At 39.4% G+C, this 15960-nt stretch overlaps 1 long non-coding RNA gene across 1 annotated transcript in view; it reads left to right on the forward strand.

The window, feature by feature from the left end:
- The first annotated feature begins 1802 nt into the window (after window positions 1-1802).
- Window positions 1803-15960, forward strand: part of LOC112447490 (uncharacterized) — a 163906-nt gene continuing 149748 nt past the window's right edge. Inside the window, exon 1 of the long non-coding RNA XR_003035712.2 lies at window positions 1803-1920. This is a non-coding gene — a long non-coding RNA (uncharacterized lncRNA). The remainder of the gene's footprint in view (window positions 1921-15960) is intronic.

Genomic DNA, 15960 nt, shown 5'->3' on the forward strand with positions numbered 1-15960 from the left:
CACTTAAAATGAGGGAAAAATTCACTTGTTACATTTTAAAAGCATATGGCAGTAGGCATTTTCCAAAACGATGAATAACATTATAATGAACTTGATTGGATTCATCTTTTAAAAATTAAGGCATCTGTTGAATGGATAAAGAAGCTGTGGTACATATGTACTATGGAATACTGCTCGGCCATAAAAAGGCATGCATTTGAATCTGTTCTAATGAGGTGGATGAAACTAGAGCCCATTATATAGAGTGAAGTAAGTCAGAAAGGGAAATATAAATATCATATATGGAATCTGAAGAGATGACCCTGATGTATTTATTTTCAGGGCAGCAATGGAGAAACAGACATAGAGAACAGACCTATGGACAAGGTGGGAGGAGAGGAGGGAGAAGGGAAGATGTATGGAGAAAGTAACATAGAAATTTACAATGCCATGTGTAAAACAGTAGCCAATGGGAATCTGCTGTATGGCACAGGGAACTCAAACACGGGGCTCTGAGAAAGGCTGAAGGGTGGGGTGGGGAGGGAGAGGGGAGGAAGGTCTGGGAGGGAGGGGACATGGGTGTATTTCTGGCTGATTCTTGTTGATGTGTGACAGAAAACCACAAAATTCTGTAAAGCAATTATCCTCCAATTAAAAAAAAAAAAAAAAAAGGCATCTCTCAATTTATTTGCAGTGGAAAAGAATGCCCTGTATAAAGAAATATGTTTTTAAAAGTTAATGTAGAACAGCCTTTTTTTTTTTTTTTTAAGATAAGTATTATTTTACTTCAAAGGACAACACTGTGATTTAAAGTTAGGTTAAAATCTTGATGGAAAATGTACTCTTGGTTTCAATAACTCCTGATAAATACTCATAGTTTAATCTAAGTAATGCTCTCTTTCTCCAGAGAGACAAATAATAATAAATAACTAAGTGCTTAAAGTGAGAAAAAGTGAAAGTTGCTCAGTCATGTCTGACTGTGATTCCACAGACTGTAGCCTGCCAGGCTCCTCTGTCCATGGACTTCTCCAGGCAAGAATACTGGAGTGGGTTGCCATTTTCTCATCCAGGGGATCTTCCTGACCTGGGATTTAGTGCTTAAGTAGTATTGTTTTCATAGGATGATGTGGTTGAATGGGTCACAATGAAAGTTAAAACACAAATAAGATTAGCATTAGAATAGTTTGCTGCATTTCCCTGGGGCCAACTCTGGGAGAGAAGGTTTCTGTGTTAGTCCCAGAACTGTGGAGGGTGTTGAAATGCTTTCTAATTGCCCAGTTAAAGCTTTGTTTATATAGCATTTTTCAAGATTCATGAAACATGTTGAGGTGTCAGATATTCAAGAACTCTGTTATACAAATCATTGAAAGAAAACCTTCCCGGATAGGGAGGTGGGAGGTAGCAGCGGGGGTGTGTTGGACTCTGCTATGCTGTGGACTGTGGCCTGCCAGGAGAGAACAGGTTTATTTTTAAGGTCTCTTTTTGCTTTCCCTCCACCATGCTTCTCCTGTCTGCATCCTAATCCAGGCTCCTGTGTCTTGCTGGGTTACTGTAGGTCATTTTATGTGTTCTTTCTTCTAGACCCGCTTGCAGCCTCCCACCCCAATTCTAGTTGGCCTTCTACTCAGAAATGTACAGTAGTTACTGGTTTCCCACCAGAGCAGATTACTCTGCCTTGTTTTGAAGAGTGCTGACTTTCTCATTCATTTCAGTTTGGACTCTGTTTTCAGGTCAGCTACTCACAGAAGCTGGCTTGTGACAGAGTTTTCACTGGCCCATAGTAAAATGAAAAAAATATGGAAAATGTGGCTAGAATAGTGCATTCAAATTTCAAGAAATTGAGATTGTTTTTCTTGCTTTTTTTGTGATCAGGTGTTCATTCTTCATCAAATGCTGGTTGTTGATGGCAGAATTTTGGAAAAGATCTTGCTTGGGAAAAGCGTAAGTTGACGAGTTTGATGGTTGCCTTCTTTCCACCTCAACACCTCTCTTAGTTCTCCCCACCACAAAAACACGATAAGACGCGCACACACACACACACACACACACACTTTGTCTCTCATTTTCTCTTTCACTCACACACACACACACTTTTTTTTTTTCTCAAATTTTGTTTTTGTTTTTGCAGGGCAGGGAAACGATGATCTAGGTCGTTTTACGTAATTCATGCTCAACAGTTGTTTATTCCCACTTCTCTGTCCTTTTTCACAGTCATATTATCTCAAATATCCTCCTGCTACTTCAGTACAAATTCTACACTTCCTGTAATGCTCAGATCAACTCGCCTCTCCTTCAGCTAATTTCCGTAATCACTGTGACAGTTTTATCACTTTATTTATTGGTATGAGTATTGGTTGACGTAAGAATTTTGTTTTTTTGATGCCTGTGAAAGAAAGAACTTTAGCATTTCGTTAATACTAGGGAGATTTGGTAAGGCCATAAAAATTCATATAAAATGGTTCCTATTAGTCCTAAATCTGTTGTATATGGTAGAGTCTTAATGTAATAGTTATGAATAGCATACAGTGACTCTTCACCAGGTATTTCCAGCATTCTGCTTTGCAGGTCTCCTGGTGTTAGGTGTATCCGTGTGACTGATTTTGGCCATTGAGATGTGAATGAAAGTGGAGTGTTACTCCCAGATGGAAGCTTTTGAGCAACTATAGCAATATTCCAGTTGGCAGGTGATCTTTAGCTTGGCTTCTAGGGGCTTCCCTGGTGGCTCAGACAGTAAAGAATCTGCCTGCAATGCAGGAGACCTGGATTTGATCCCAGGGTTGGGAAGATCCTCTAGAGAAGAAAATGGCAACCCACTCCAGTATTCTTGCCTGGAGAATCCCACAGACAGCCTCCATGGGGTCACAAAGAGTTGGACATGACTGAGTGACTAATGCTTTCACTTTTTTGAGTCCTAGAGTGAGTATGATGTGAAAGAGAGCCCCAAAGAACCTTCAATGGACTTGCAGTGTGAGCAAGAAATAAACTTTTGTTTCTTAAACCACTGAGATTTTGGAGGTTGTAGATAATATTAATAACAGCACAACTTAATCTATTGATACAAATATACATTTTACAAAAATAAAATTTCTAACTTTATTGATAATTTAAAAATTTATCATTTACAATGTTAAATATCTACCATTTCAATATATTCTATTTCTTATATTTAAAATAGAAGTGAATATTGACACCTGAATCATTTTAATGAGATAAATACCAAAGTCTCAGGATCTCATAGTATCATTCTGAAACATGTAGAATGGATTTTAAAATGTACAGTGGAACACTGAAAGTGGCAAATTGGCAACTAAAATACAGATGAGGAAGAAGATTCATATGTAGATTAAAATATTAAGAGCAAAGCAAGAATCTGGTAAGATCTCAAAAAGGAGTCTTGACCCTTGAGAAATAATTTCCCTTGATTCTTCAAGATGGTTGTGTTTGTAACCACAAAGGTCAGTAAGCAACTGACTCAACTTTTAGACCTAAATTAACTTCTGAGTGCGGGTTTGGGCGCCTGCCACAAAGATTGTTGGGAGCTTGGCGCCATCTTCTGGTCAAATGCTAACTTTTCAGATTCAAAACCTTTTTTGACTTTTCAGTAACTACTTTGATTATAATTTCTAGTAAATACCATTAAGTAGTAAAATTTTTCAAATATAAATTTCAGGAACTTATGCATATAAAATGAATGTATGTCTGTACAGTTTTAAGCTACCTATATTTATATGACAGTTGCAATTTTGATTTTTTTTTTAAATTTTACTTGTTTTTGAGAACATTACACAAATAAAACTGTCACCTTTTTCTTAATATAAAGAAGAATGTTTTCCAAGGAGAATTTAGATTTATCTGAATAAATTATAGATTTATTCAGATATAATTGAATAAATTATAGATTTATTCAATAATACTTAAATTTATATTTTCACATTTCTATAAAAACTTGATCTAGAGGTGGTGTGTGTGTTTAATTTCAGAAACGATTTTTAAAATACAAGAAGGAGAAAGGGAAGGAAGCTGTAAATAACTGTAATAGCTGTAAATTTATCTGTGTTGTATTCAGCCTTGTGCTGGGTGCTTTTAGAAGGTGGTCTCATTTTCTTCCCACCACCCTGCCTTTGAGTAGGCAGTGTTGCCTTAGTTTTACTGCTCAAGAAATAAGTCTAAAAGGTTATGGACATAAATGCTGATGTGTGGGGAGAAAGCAACTTTATTTTACTAGAATGATTGCTATTGCTCATTTATTAAGCTGTTCCAGGAACACTGAATCGACAGGTTCTTTTCAATCTTTTCTTTTGTTGTTGTTGGAACTGATTTTTGTCATTGTTAATTAGATGCAGTAGATGTCTGATATAATTCCGTTTTTAGGATAGTGAAGGGCACAGAGGTGTCTGTGTTCTTTCCTGTTATGCTTTGGTCACCGCTGTCTCCAGGGTCCAGAGGAAGCAGCAGCCTTAAGTGTAAAGTAGGCATTCAATTTCTGTTTCAACAGAAAGAGAAAAGAAAGGGAGAAATTTAGAGAGAGAAAGGAAAAGAAGGGAAGACAGGAAGGGAGAGGAGCTAATCCTCTCAGTTCAGTTCAGTCACTCAGTCATGTCCGACTCTTTGCGACCCCATGGACTGCAGCACGCCAGGCCTCCCTGTCCATCACTAACTCCCCGAGTTTACAGAAACTCATGTCCATTGAATCAGTGATGCCATCCAGCCATCTCATCCTCTGTCGTCCCCTTCTCCACTTGCCCTCAATCTTTCCCAGCATCAGGGTCTTTTCAGATGAGTCAGTTCGTCGCATCAGGTGGACTGAGTGTTGGAGTTTCAGCTTCAACATCAGTCCTTCCAATGAATACCCAGGACTTCTCTCCTTTAGGATGGACTGGTTGGATCTATTTGCAGTCCAAGGGACTCTCAAGAGTCTTCTCCAACTACTTAGCACATAAAAGGCCAAGTATGGGGGTTGTGGACTTCGGATGGTGGAAGGTTAGCACTCACTGTAATTTTCTATACACCATGCATGATTAAAGGGTCCCCTGGTGATGACACCACCCTTATGGCAGAAAGTGAAGAGGAACTAAAAAGCCTCTTAATGAAAGTGAAAGTGGAGAGTGAAAAAGTTGGCTTAAAGCTCAACATTCAGAAAATGAAGATCACGGCATCCAGTCCCATCACTTCATGGGAAATATATGGGAAAACAGTGGAAACAGTGTCAGACTTTATTTTTTTGGGCTTCAAAGTCACTGCAGATGGTGACTGCAGCCATGAATTAAAAGACGCTTACTCCTTGGAAAATCCCATGGACGGAGGAGCCTGTTAGGCTGCAATCCATGAGGTTGCTGAGTCAGACACGACTGAGCGACTTCAATTTCACTTTTCACTTTCATGCATTGGAGAAGGAAATGGCAGCCTACTCCAGTGTTCTTGCCTGGAGAATCCCAGGCACGGGGGAGCCTGGTGGGCTGCCGTCTATGGGGTCGTACAGAGTCGGACACGACTGAAGTGACTCCTTGGAAGGAAAGTTATGACCAACCTAGATAGCATATTGAAAAGCAGAGACATTACTTTGCCAACAAAGGTTCGTCTAGTCAAGGCTATGGTTTTTCCTGTGGTCATGTATGGACGTGAGAGTTGGACTGTGAAGAAGGCTGAGTGCCAAAGAATTGATGCTTTTGAACTGTGGTGTTGGAGAAGACTCTTGAGAGTCCCTTGGACTGCAAGGAGATGCAACCAGTCCATTCTGAAGGAGATCAGCCCTGGGATTTCTTTGGAAGGAATGATGCTAAAGCTGAAACTCCAGTACTTTGGCCACCTCATGCAAAGAGGTGACTCATTGGAAAAGACTCTGATGCTGGGAGGGATTGTGGGCAGGAGGAGAAGGGGATAACAGAGGATGAGATGGCTGGATGGCATCACTGACTTGATGGACGTGAGTCTGGGTGAACTCTGGGAGTTGGTGATGGATGGGAGGCCTGGCGTGCTGCAATTCATGGGGTCGCAAAGAGTCGGACATGACTGAGTGACTGAACTGAACTGAACTGGTGGCTCATTAGGTCAAGAATCCAGCTGCAATGCAGGAGACCCAGGTTCGATCCCTGGGTTGGGAAGATCCCCTGGAAAAGGAAATGGCAACCCACTCCAGTATTCTTGCTTGGGAAATCCCATGGACAGAGGAGCCTGTCAGGCGATGGTCCATGGGATCTTAAGAGTTGAAAACGATTTAGGGACTAAAGCTACTACTACTATGCACTGTTAAGCACATTATACCCGTAATTTCATTAGTCCTAAAGCTAACCAAGTGAGCTCTTTATTATTGTTTTCAATTCCACAAATGAGAAAATTATACTTAGTGTGGTTAAGTATTTTACCCAAGGTCACATAGCTCACAGTCAAGACTTAAATCTTTATCTGACTTATAAGACTTATTTTTAAATGGACTATTTACTCATTCATTTAGCAAACATTTACTGGTGTGTCACTCTTGTCAGATAATCTCATATCTTCATATGTAATATGTTTCACCTAATTTGCACGAATCAAATTCTAGATTTTAGCCCTCGGTTTTTCTTTTCCTGGGTCTCCATTTCCTCTGCAAATAATCAATATAGTTAATAAAATCAGAAAATTGGGAGTCATCCTTAAACCAATACAATATTGTAAAGTAAAAAATAAATAAATTAAAAAAATAAAATAAATAAATAATTAAAAAAAAATAAATAAAAACTCTCAAACCCTAATCTCATGTTTTACAAAATTTTGTAAGGCCTGTCCCCTACCCCATCTCTACCTTCATTTCTTTCCTGATGCTTATCTGCTAGTCATGCAGGCATTCTAGAAATTTTGAGAACAAATCAAGCTCTTTCTTACAAAAGGATTTGGTATGTGACATCATCTTTCTGAAATGCTTCCTTTATCATTTCTCTCAGGTCTCAATTTAAATGAAGCCTCTGCAAAGAAATTTGATCCTGACAAACCATAATTTAAGCTTTTCTTTTTTAAAATTTCTGAGTAGATCCTTTGTTATTCTATCATAACACTTTTCTCATTTTCTTCTTAGTACTTGAAATAGTATAGAATTATTTTTACTTTGTTTCCTTATTAAGTGCATCTCCATAATAAACTGTAAGGTCTTCTCATCTTTAAATTTGTCTGTCTGGTTCTTGCTGCAAACCTGTGAGCACTGGACTGAGTACCTAGATGGTATTTGATGAATATTGGCTTAATCAACAAATAAACAGTTTTTGGTGGAACTTCTTGCATCCTGTCTGTGCATTCAGAATGCTTCTCCGAGGCCCATAATGATACCTATTTTATGAACAGGAACACTTGTTCTACCAGGATTTTGTCTTCAGCCTCTTCTGTTTTCTCTCACAGATCTCCATGGATTAGAATCTCCTAAACCTAACCCTTTAGCTGGGACATTTCTTTTAATTTTAGGCTGCTATTACTATGAGTCTTCTGAATACAAGTAACTTAAACGTAATGTTTTATCAAAGCCAACTAGTTATTTTCTTCCCATACTTCTTTCTTCTTATAAATCAAGATCAACATCCACAGCAGTCACACAGTCCACCAGGCTAGCAATGTGAGTCCTCTGGAGTATTGGTCTATTTCATCCCATATTTGATCAAGGAAGTCTAGTCCATTTTAGCTCAGATGTGTCTCCCGGTCTGATTGCTTATCTCATCTTTGCTGCCTGTGCCGAAACACATGTCACACTCCATCTCAGAGACCTTTTGTCCCTTTACTGTCCACAGGATAAATTCTAACCATCTTTCCATCAGTGCGCCAAGCCGTGCTTTACCCTTTAAGAATTAGCCCACGTCTGTGTGAAGCTCCTTAGTCACTTTCTCTTCTGATATCCCACTCTGCATTGTGTACACATTTAATTGAGCACTTCTCATGTTGAATTGTCATCTGTCCATTAAATTTTGGATTTTTAAAAAAAAATATTGTGTTGGGTCTTAGGTGTGGCATGTAGGATCTTCCCTGTGGCAAATGGCCTTCTTGCTAGATGTGGCACATGGGGTCTAGAGCGTGCTGGCTCGATAGTTGTGCCACATGGGTTTAGCTGCCCTGTGGCAGGTGGGATCTTAGTTCCCCGACCAGGGATCAAACCCACATCCCCTCCACTGGAAGGCGAATTCTTAACCACTGGACCACAAGGGAAGTTCCAGATTTTGAACTTTGAGAAGACAGTGTCTGGCCATCTCCATCTAAGCAAGTTGCTTTTGCAGAGTTTCAGTTGGTGTTTAATGTCTATTTTCAAGACAAATGATGATCAGAGAGGTCGAATGGGTACCCCACTCTTATGGCAGAAAGCAAAGGAGAACTAAAGAGCCTCTTGATGAAAGTGAAAGAGGACAGTTTAAAACCTGGCTTAAAACTCAACTTTCAGAAAATTAAGATCATGGCATCTGGTCTTATCACTTCATGGAAAATAGATGGGGAAATAATGGAGACAGTGACAGACTTCATTTTTGGGGGCTCCAAAATCACTGCAGATGGTGACTGCAGCCATGAAATTAAAAGATGTTTGCTCTTTGGTGGAAAAGCTATGACCAACCTAGACAGAATATTAAAAAGCAAAGACATTACTTTGCCAACAAAGATCCATCTAATCAAAGCTATGGTTTTTCCAGTAGTCATGTATGGATGTGAGAGTTGGACCATAAAGAAAGCTGAGTGCCGAAGAATTGACGCTTTTGAACTGTGGTGTTGGAGAAGACTCTTGAGAGTCCCTTGGATGGCAAGGAGATCCAACCAGTCCATTCTAAAGGATATCAGTCCTGAATATTCATTGGAAGGACTGATGCTGAGGCTGAAACTCCAATACTTTGGACACCTTATGCAAAGAACTGACTCATTTGAAAAGACCCTGATGCTGGGAAAGATTGAAGTCAGGAGGAGAAGGGGATGACAGAGGATGAGATGGTTGGATGGTATCACTGACTCGATGAACACGAGTTTGAGTAGGCTCCAGGAGTTGGTGATGGACAGGGAGGCCTGGTGTGCTGCAATTCATGGGGTCACAAAGAGTCGGACATAACAGAGTGACTGAACTGATTGAAGGTAACATGCCTCTTTCTGGAAGGTTGAACTTAGGTCCTCTAATGCTTTTGGCTCCTGTAGTGTCAGCATAAAGAGGCACTTTGAGGAGAAGACTACATCTTTTTGTAACCTACAGCCTTTCTTCCCTATTTATTCATCCCACATAAATTTACAGTCTAAAGAAAAATACCATGATCATTTTGCAAAAATAGGCCAAGATTAACCCCACTCTCCAACCAATTCACCTAAGTCCCTTCTATAAAATGACATTCTGTACTTGCTTATTTAGATTGCATTATGTAGACTTCATAGCTAATATAAATATGCAGATTAGCACAATGCACTTACAACTGGTGAAAAGCTGTCCGTATTTACTAATTTATGTATTTTTTGGTATTCATTAGATATGAGATTACTCTGAAAAAAGAACAGGTTAATGAGATGAACTCTAATAGCTTTTGAACAGGTCTGAGATCATTCGTATGACTTGCATTTTCATATGCATGTTCATTTAATAACTCATTAGTAACTACAGCATAGATCAGTATACTAGAATGGAAGTACACTATTTTCAAAACAATAGGGCAGTTTTTGTGTTAGATTGGTTATTAAATATTATCATATGAAATCTTACAAATTGATTGTTATCTCCCATGGGATTTTTATAAATGTTTGTTAAATATCTTCATAGTCTGAAACAGAGGTTGGCAAATTATAGCCAATGGACCAAATACAGCCTACCTCCTATGTTTGTATGGCTGCAAACAAAGAATAGTTTTAGCATTCTTGCTACTGTTAAGTCGCTTCAGTCGTGTCCAACTCTGTGCGACCCCATAGACGGCCGCCCACCAGGCTCCCCCATCCCTGGGATTCTCCAGGCAAAAGTACTGGAGTGGGGTGCCATTGCCTTCTTAAGTCATTTGCATTCTTAAGTGGTTGAAAAAAGTCAAAAGAGAAATGATATTTTTTAACACATGAGAATCATATGAAATTCACATTTGAGTGTCCCTAAAGTTTCATTGAGACACAGTCATGCAACTTTGTCTATGTATGGCTGCTTTTGTGCTATAACTGCCCAGTTGAGCGGCTGCAACAGAGCTGTAATGGCCTACAAAGCCTAGAATGTTTACTCTTTGGACCTTTACAGAAAACCTTTGCCTTCTTCTGGTCTGAAATAGAGCAGAGACTCCCCAGATCTCTTCAGGTGCCACCCATTCCTGGAGTGCAAAATCCTTGCCTCTGTCTGAGGGCTTTCTCTGGGCCTGAGCGCCCTCACCTGGGTTCTCAGCAGGTTGGAAGCAGCCACAGATAGCTAACTTGAGGGAGTTGTTTTGTCTGAGTGAGTATTGATGGATGTTGGGCATATTCAACAGTATTAGAGTCCTCTTTGGTTGCCCACAGTGCAAACTGCCTCAGTACAGCACCCTTCACTGCCTTCCGCTCCACACTGTTTCCTCGAAATCTTCTACATCAACTACGTGTACTAGAATTCTTGTTGCAGAGTGTGCTTCTGGGGGAAAATCCAAACCAAGACAAATGTGAATTATTCCTGTATATATATTATTTAGGGTGTCACTTTGATATATAAGCTGCTCAGGTGTGATGAAAAATTTATAACCAAACATTTGGGTCATTTTTTTCCTTACTACTAAAGGAAAGGCAGGTTTTATTAATTGATAGTTTTATTCTATATGACATTTATCGGCCAAATTTATCCTGAAAGATGCAGTTTGATAATTTTCTCATATTTTTGAACATAAATGTCTGTTCCAGGACAGTGATTCTTGAAGTATCAAATTAATCTTTCATATGGCCAAATCTTTCTTTCATCTTTTGTTAAATTTATATTTTCTCCTTTTATACTAATAAAACTTTCCTGCTTCCTCTTCAGAAAACTTCAGCCTAAATTTTATTTTGCATCAATACTAGATGGAAAAGCAAGCTCAGTATTAGAGGTAGCCAAGATAATATTTTCTATATGATAATTAGCTATGGGCTTCCCTGGTGGCTCAGCTGTAAAGAATCTGCCTGCAATGCGGGAGACCTGGGTTTCACAATTAAAAAAAATGTATTTAATAACTCTGAAAAATGTCTATATTTTGTTCTTAGTATACCCTTCATATTTTTTCTCCTATTGGTTAGTTAAAATTAATTAAATATTGTCATACCTAAACCTTTGCTAGTTACCATTTAAGATTCTATAGGTGTCTGTTGCTTGAATAAAACTTTAATGTTACTACTTAAATTACATTGCCTGATTTTTTATTTGCTTAATGAATATAAAACTTGATATTCCTAAACTGTTTCAAGGAATGCAATATACATTTAATAGATTTAATTAAAAAACCCTGAGGAATAGAATATTTATTTTGTTTTCACTACATTAATGTTTTATTGTTTAAACAATTATACTGATTCAAATTACTTGGATATTATCCAGTTTTTGCTTCTTTTTTGTGTATATGTTAATGCAGTGTATTGTTTAACAATTTTGGAGACATGATTATATGAGAAAAAGTTACATTTTGCATTTAAAATTACAGCCGTTTGTGTAAAGAGATACTCACATATATTTGTATTAATAATTACCTAGGATATGTTTAAAACAATACAGAGGAAACTAGTAGCCGTGCTTTTCTTGCAGAATGGGAGTGGGAGACCAGAATCAGAGGTGAGAGAGAGACTTTTCACTGTATGCTTTTGACACTATTTGTGAAGTTTTTTGGACCATTTATATGAATAACTAAAAAAGGAAGTTCAAAAGAAATGAAAGAAGGGAGAAGGGAAGGGAGAAGGCAAATAAGGGGATTCTGGTGTTAGAGGTACCCAGGTTTGAATACCAGTTCAGCCACTTACTGACCATATGATTTCATTGACATCACTTAATCTCTCTGATCTATAAAGTGCAGATGATACAATTATAATACACATATAGGACACTTTGCATACTGCCTGGTACCTAGTAAGCCTCCAATAAATGGTTATGTGACCATATGCATTATTAATGTTTAAAATAATCATCTCCCCTGACATCTACACAGAGTAGGTTTTCATTTACCCACTCACTCAACACATGTTTTCTGAGTATTAGTCACACTACATCACTTCCGCCTACTCCGTTGGTCCTAAGATTCAAGGGGAGGGGCTCCAGACTACGTTTCTGTGGGAGGAGTCTAAGAATTTATCGTCATTGTCAGTCTACCTCAGTCTGCTTTCTGATGGCAGATTATTTACATCCTTCTCACTTGCAAAAACATGTGCCCTTTCCAGAGTTTTCCAAAGTGTCCTTCTACTATAGCATCAGTTCATAATCCAGGATTTCTTTAACTACATTGGATCCAGGTGTGGTTGAAGAGCCTCACATGTGGTAACTTGGGTACAGTTTCTTGCATTCACAGCCATTTATTCTGAAGACCTGTTCATTGAAGAGACTGGTTAACTGTCCTTCTTCCCCAATTTAACATCCCCACTGTTAACATTGTGGGAGAAATATCAATAACCTCAGATATGCAGATGACACCACACTTATGGTAGAAAGCGAAGAACTAAAGAGCCTCTTGATGAAAGTGAAAGAGGACAGAGTGAAAAGGTTGGCTTAAAACTCAACATTCAGAAAACTAAGATCATGGCATCCGGTCCCATCACTTCATGGCAAATAGATGGGGAAATAATGGAAACAGTGACAGACTTTATTTTTTTGGGCTTCAAACTCACTGCAGATGGTGACTGCAGCCATGAAATTAAAAGAGGCTTGTTCCTTGGATGAAAAGTTATGACCAACTTAGACAGCATATTACAAAAAGATCTGTCTAATCAAAGCTATGGTTTTTCTAGTAGTCATGTATGGATGCGAGAGTTGAATTATAAAAACTGAGTGCCAAAAAAAAAAAAAAATAAAAACTGAGTGCCGAAGAATTGATGCTTTTGAACTGTGGTGTTGGAGAAGATTCTTGAGAGTTCCTTGGACTGCAAGGAGATCCAGTCAGTCAATCCTAAAGGAAATCAGTCCTGAATATTCATTGCAAGGACTGATAACTGAAGCTGAAACTCCAATACTTTGGCTGCCTGATGTGAAGAACTGACTCATTGGAAAAGAATCTGATGCTGGCAAAGATTGAAAGTGGGAGGAGAAGGGGATGACAGAAGATGAGATGGTTGGATGGCATCACTGACTCAATGGACATGAGTTTGAGCAAGCTCCAGGAGTTGGTGATGGACAGGGAGGCCTGGAGTGCTACAGTCCATGAGGTGGCAAAGGGTTGGACATGACTGAGCGACTGAACTGAACTGAACATCCCCACTCCCATGCATACCTTGGTGAGATGGAGATAGGATGGATCATTGCAGAAGCTGTCCTACTAAAAAGGGGGAGAACGGAAGGCTTGTACCACTTAGTGATTATGATTGATAAAACAAAACCCCTCTCCATGTCCTAATCCCCAGAATCTGAATATTTTGCCTTCCATAGCCGAGCGGACTTTGCAGGTGTGTTTAAGGTTAAAGGACTTGAAATGGGAAGATTATTCTACATTGTCCAGATCACCTGCGTCCTTAAAAGTAGAAGAGGAAGGCAGAAGAGTGAGTCAGAGAAAGGCTGCTGCTGGCTGTGAAGGCGGAGAATGGAGACTATGAGCTGAGGAATGTCAGAAATGGCTGGAAATGGACGGAAATGGCCTCAGTTTATAGTCAGGAAGAAAATAGGAAACTCATTCCTATAATCTCAGGCTATTGAATTTTGCCAAAGACCAGAATGAGCAGATAACAGATTCTGTCTTAGAGCCTCCAGAGAACACTGCCAGTACCTTGGCTTTTTTTTTTTTTTTTTAATTTTATTTAATTTAACTTTACAATATTGTATTGGTTTTGCCATATATCAAAATGAATCTGCCACAGGTATACATGTGTTCCCCATCCTGAACTCTCCTCCCTCCTCCCTCCCCATATCATCCCTCTGGGTCATCCCAGTGCACCAGCCCCAGGCATCCAGTATCGTGCATCGAACCTGGACTGGAGACTCGTTTCATATATGATATTATACATATTTCAATGCCATTCTCCCAAATCATCCCATCCTCTCCCTCTCCCACAGAGTCCAAAAGACTGTTCTATACATCAGTGTCTCTTTTGCTGTCTCGTATACAGGGTTATTGTTACCATCTTTCTAAATTCCATTTATATGCGTTAGTATACTGTATTGGTGTTTTTCTTTCTGGCTTACTTCACTCTGTATAATAGGCTCCAGTTTCATCCACCTCATTAGAACTGATTCAAATGAATTCTTTTTAATGGCTGAGTAATACTCCATTGTGTATTTGGGCTTTCATCTGGTGAAACTTGTACCTGATTTCTGATATCTAACATCATAAATTTGTGTTGTTTTAATCCACTGAATTTGGGGTATTTTGTTATGGCATCAGTGGGAAACGAGTCTCCTGATCCATAGCAATTCTGAAATGCATTCTGGCACAGGCTGCCACCAGTTCCTTGATCAGGCCCTGGTGATGCCCTGGTTATATGTCTCTAAGCTCTTGGCTCCATATCCTAGGATCTTTGGGTCTACCCTCTGTATTATCCTTCCTCGTCCATGTAGTAGTTGGGCAGACTAACTTTGCAGATGGCTTTCCACCCTCTGCAGAATTGGTGACACCATGGATCTTCCTTGTCCCCTTTAGTTTGAGCCAATGGTGCTCCTGTTGGTATAATTTTCTTGAAAGTTTTGTGAGTTTTCTATGAGTCCTGTTGGGGTTTACTGCATTAGATAAAAACCACACCCACAAGTCTCTTCAAGACAGATCTCTCTCTGGGTTGGCTGATAGGGTGCTATGAGACAAAGCCCTTACTAGTCACGGAAGCCAGTTGGAATGGTGGAAAGGATTAGTTTTTCTAAAGACTTAAAAAAAGTTTCATAGTCACATCCTTAAATAATCTTTATGCTACTTTGAGGACCTCTTGCCTGGAGAGGTTGGGAATGACTTTGGTGCTTTCTGTGGCTCTTCCTTCTGAATTAATTTATAGCAAATATTCTTGTCTGCTCTTGCCTGCTTGCTCATTACAAATACAGAATAATGCAGTTTTTCTCACTTTTTAACACATATCAGAATCACTTGGGGCTGATGCCTGGGCCTTATATATAGAAATGCTAATGAGCTCTTCTAGGATGTAGTCTGGACAGTAGGAATTTTAAAAGCTCCCCACATGATTCTAACAAGGATTCAAGATGGAGAACAGTTGCCTTTAAACAACACTGTGCTATTGCTTATAGTCAAAGTGAGCTTTCAGTTCAGATCAGTTCAGTCGCTCAGTCGTGTCCGACTCTTTGCAACCCCATGAATTGCAGCACACCAGCCTCCCTGTCCATCACCAACTCCCAGAGTTCACTCAGACTGATGTCCATCAAGTCGGTGATGCCATCCAGCCATCTCATCCTCTGTCGTCCCCTTCTCCTCCTGCCCCTAATCCCTCCCAGCATCAGAGTCTTTTCCAATGAGTCACCTCTTTGCATGAGGTGGCCAAAGTACTGGAGTTTCAGCTTTAGCATCATTCCCTCCAAAGAACACCCAGGACTGATCTCCTTTACAATGGACTGGTTGGATCTCCTTGCAGTCCAAGGGACTCTCAAGAGTCTTCTCCAACACCACAGTTCAAAAGCATCAATTCTTCAGCACTCAGCTTTCTTCACAGTCCAACTCTCACATCCATACATGACTACTGGAAAAACCATAGCCTTGACTAGACGGACCTTTGTTGGCAAAGTAATGTCTCTGCTTTTTAATATGCTATTTAGGTTGGTCATAACTTTCCTTCCGAGGAGTAAGCGTCTTTTAATTTCATGGCTGCAATAACCATCTGAAGTGATTTTGGAGCCCCCCAAAATAAAGTCAGCCACTGTATCCCCATCTATTTCCCATGAAGTGATGGGACCGGATGCCATGATGT

The sequence above is a fragment of the Bos taurus genome, chromosome 7 (genome assembly GCF_002263795.3).
Source record: "Bos taurus isolate L1 Dominette 01449 registration number 42190680 breed Hereford chromosome 7, ARS-UCD2.0, whole genome shotgun sequence".
Classification (NCBI taxonomy): Eukaryota; Metazoa; Chordata; class Mammalia; order Artiodactyla; family Bovidae; genus Bos; species Bos taurus.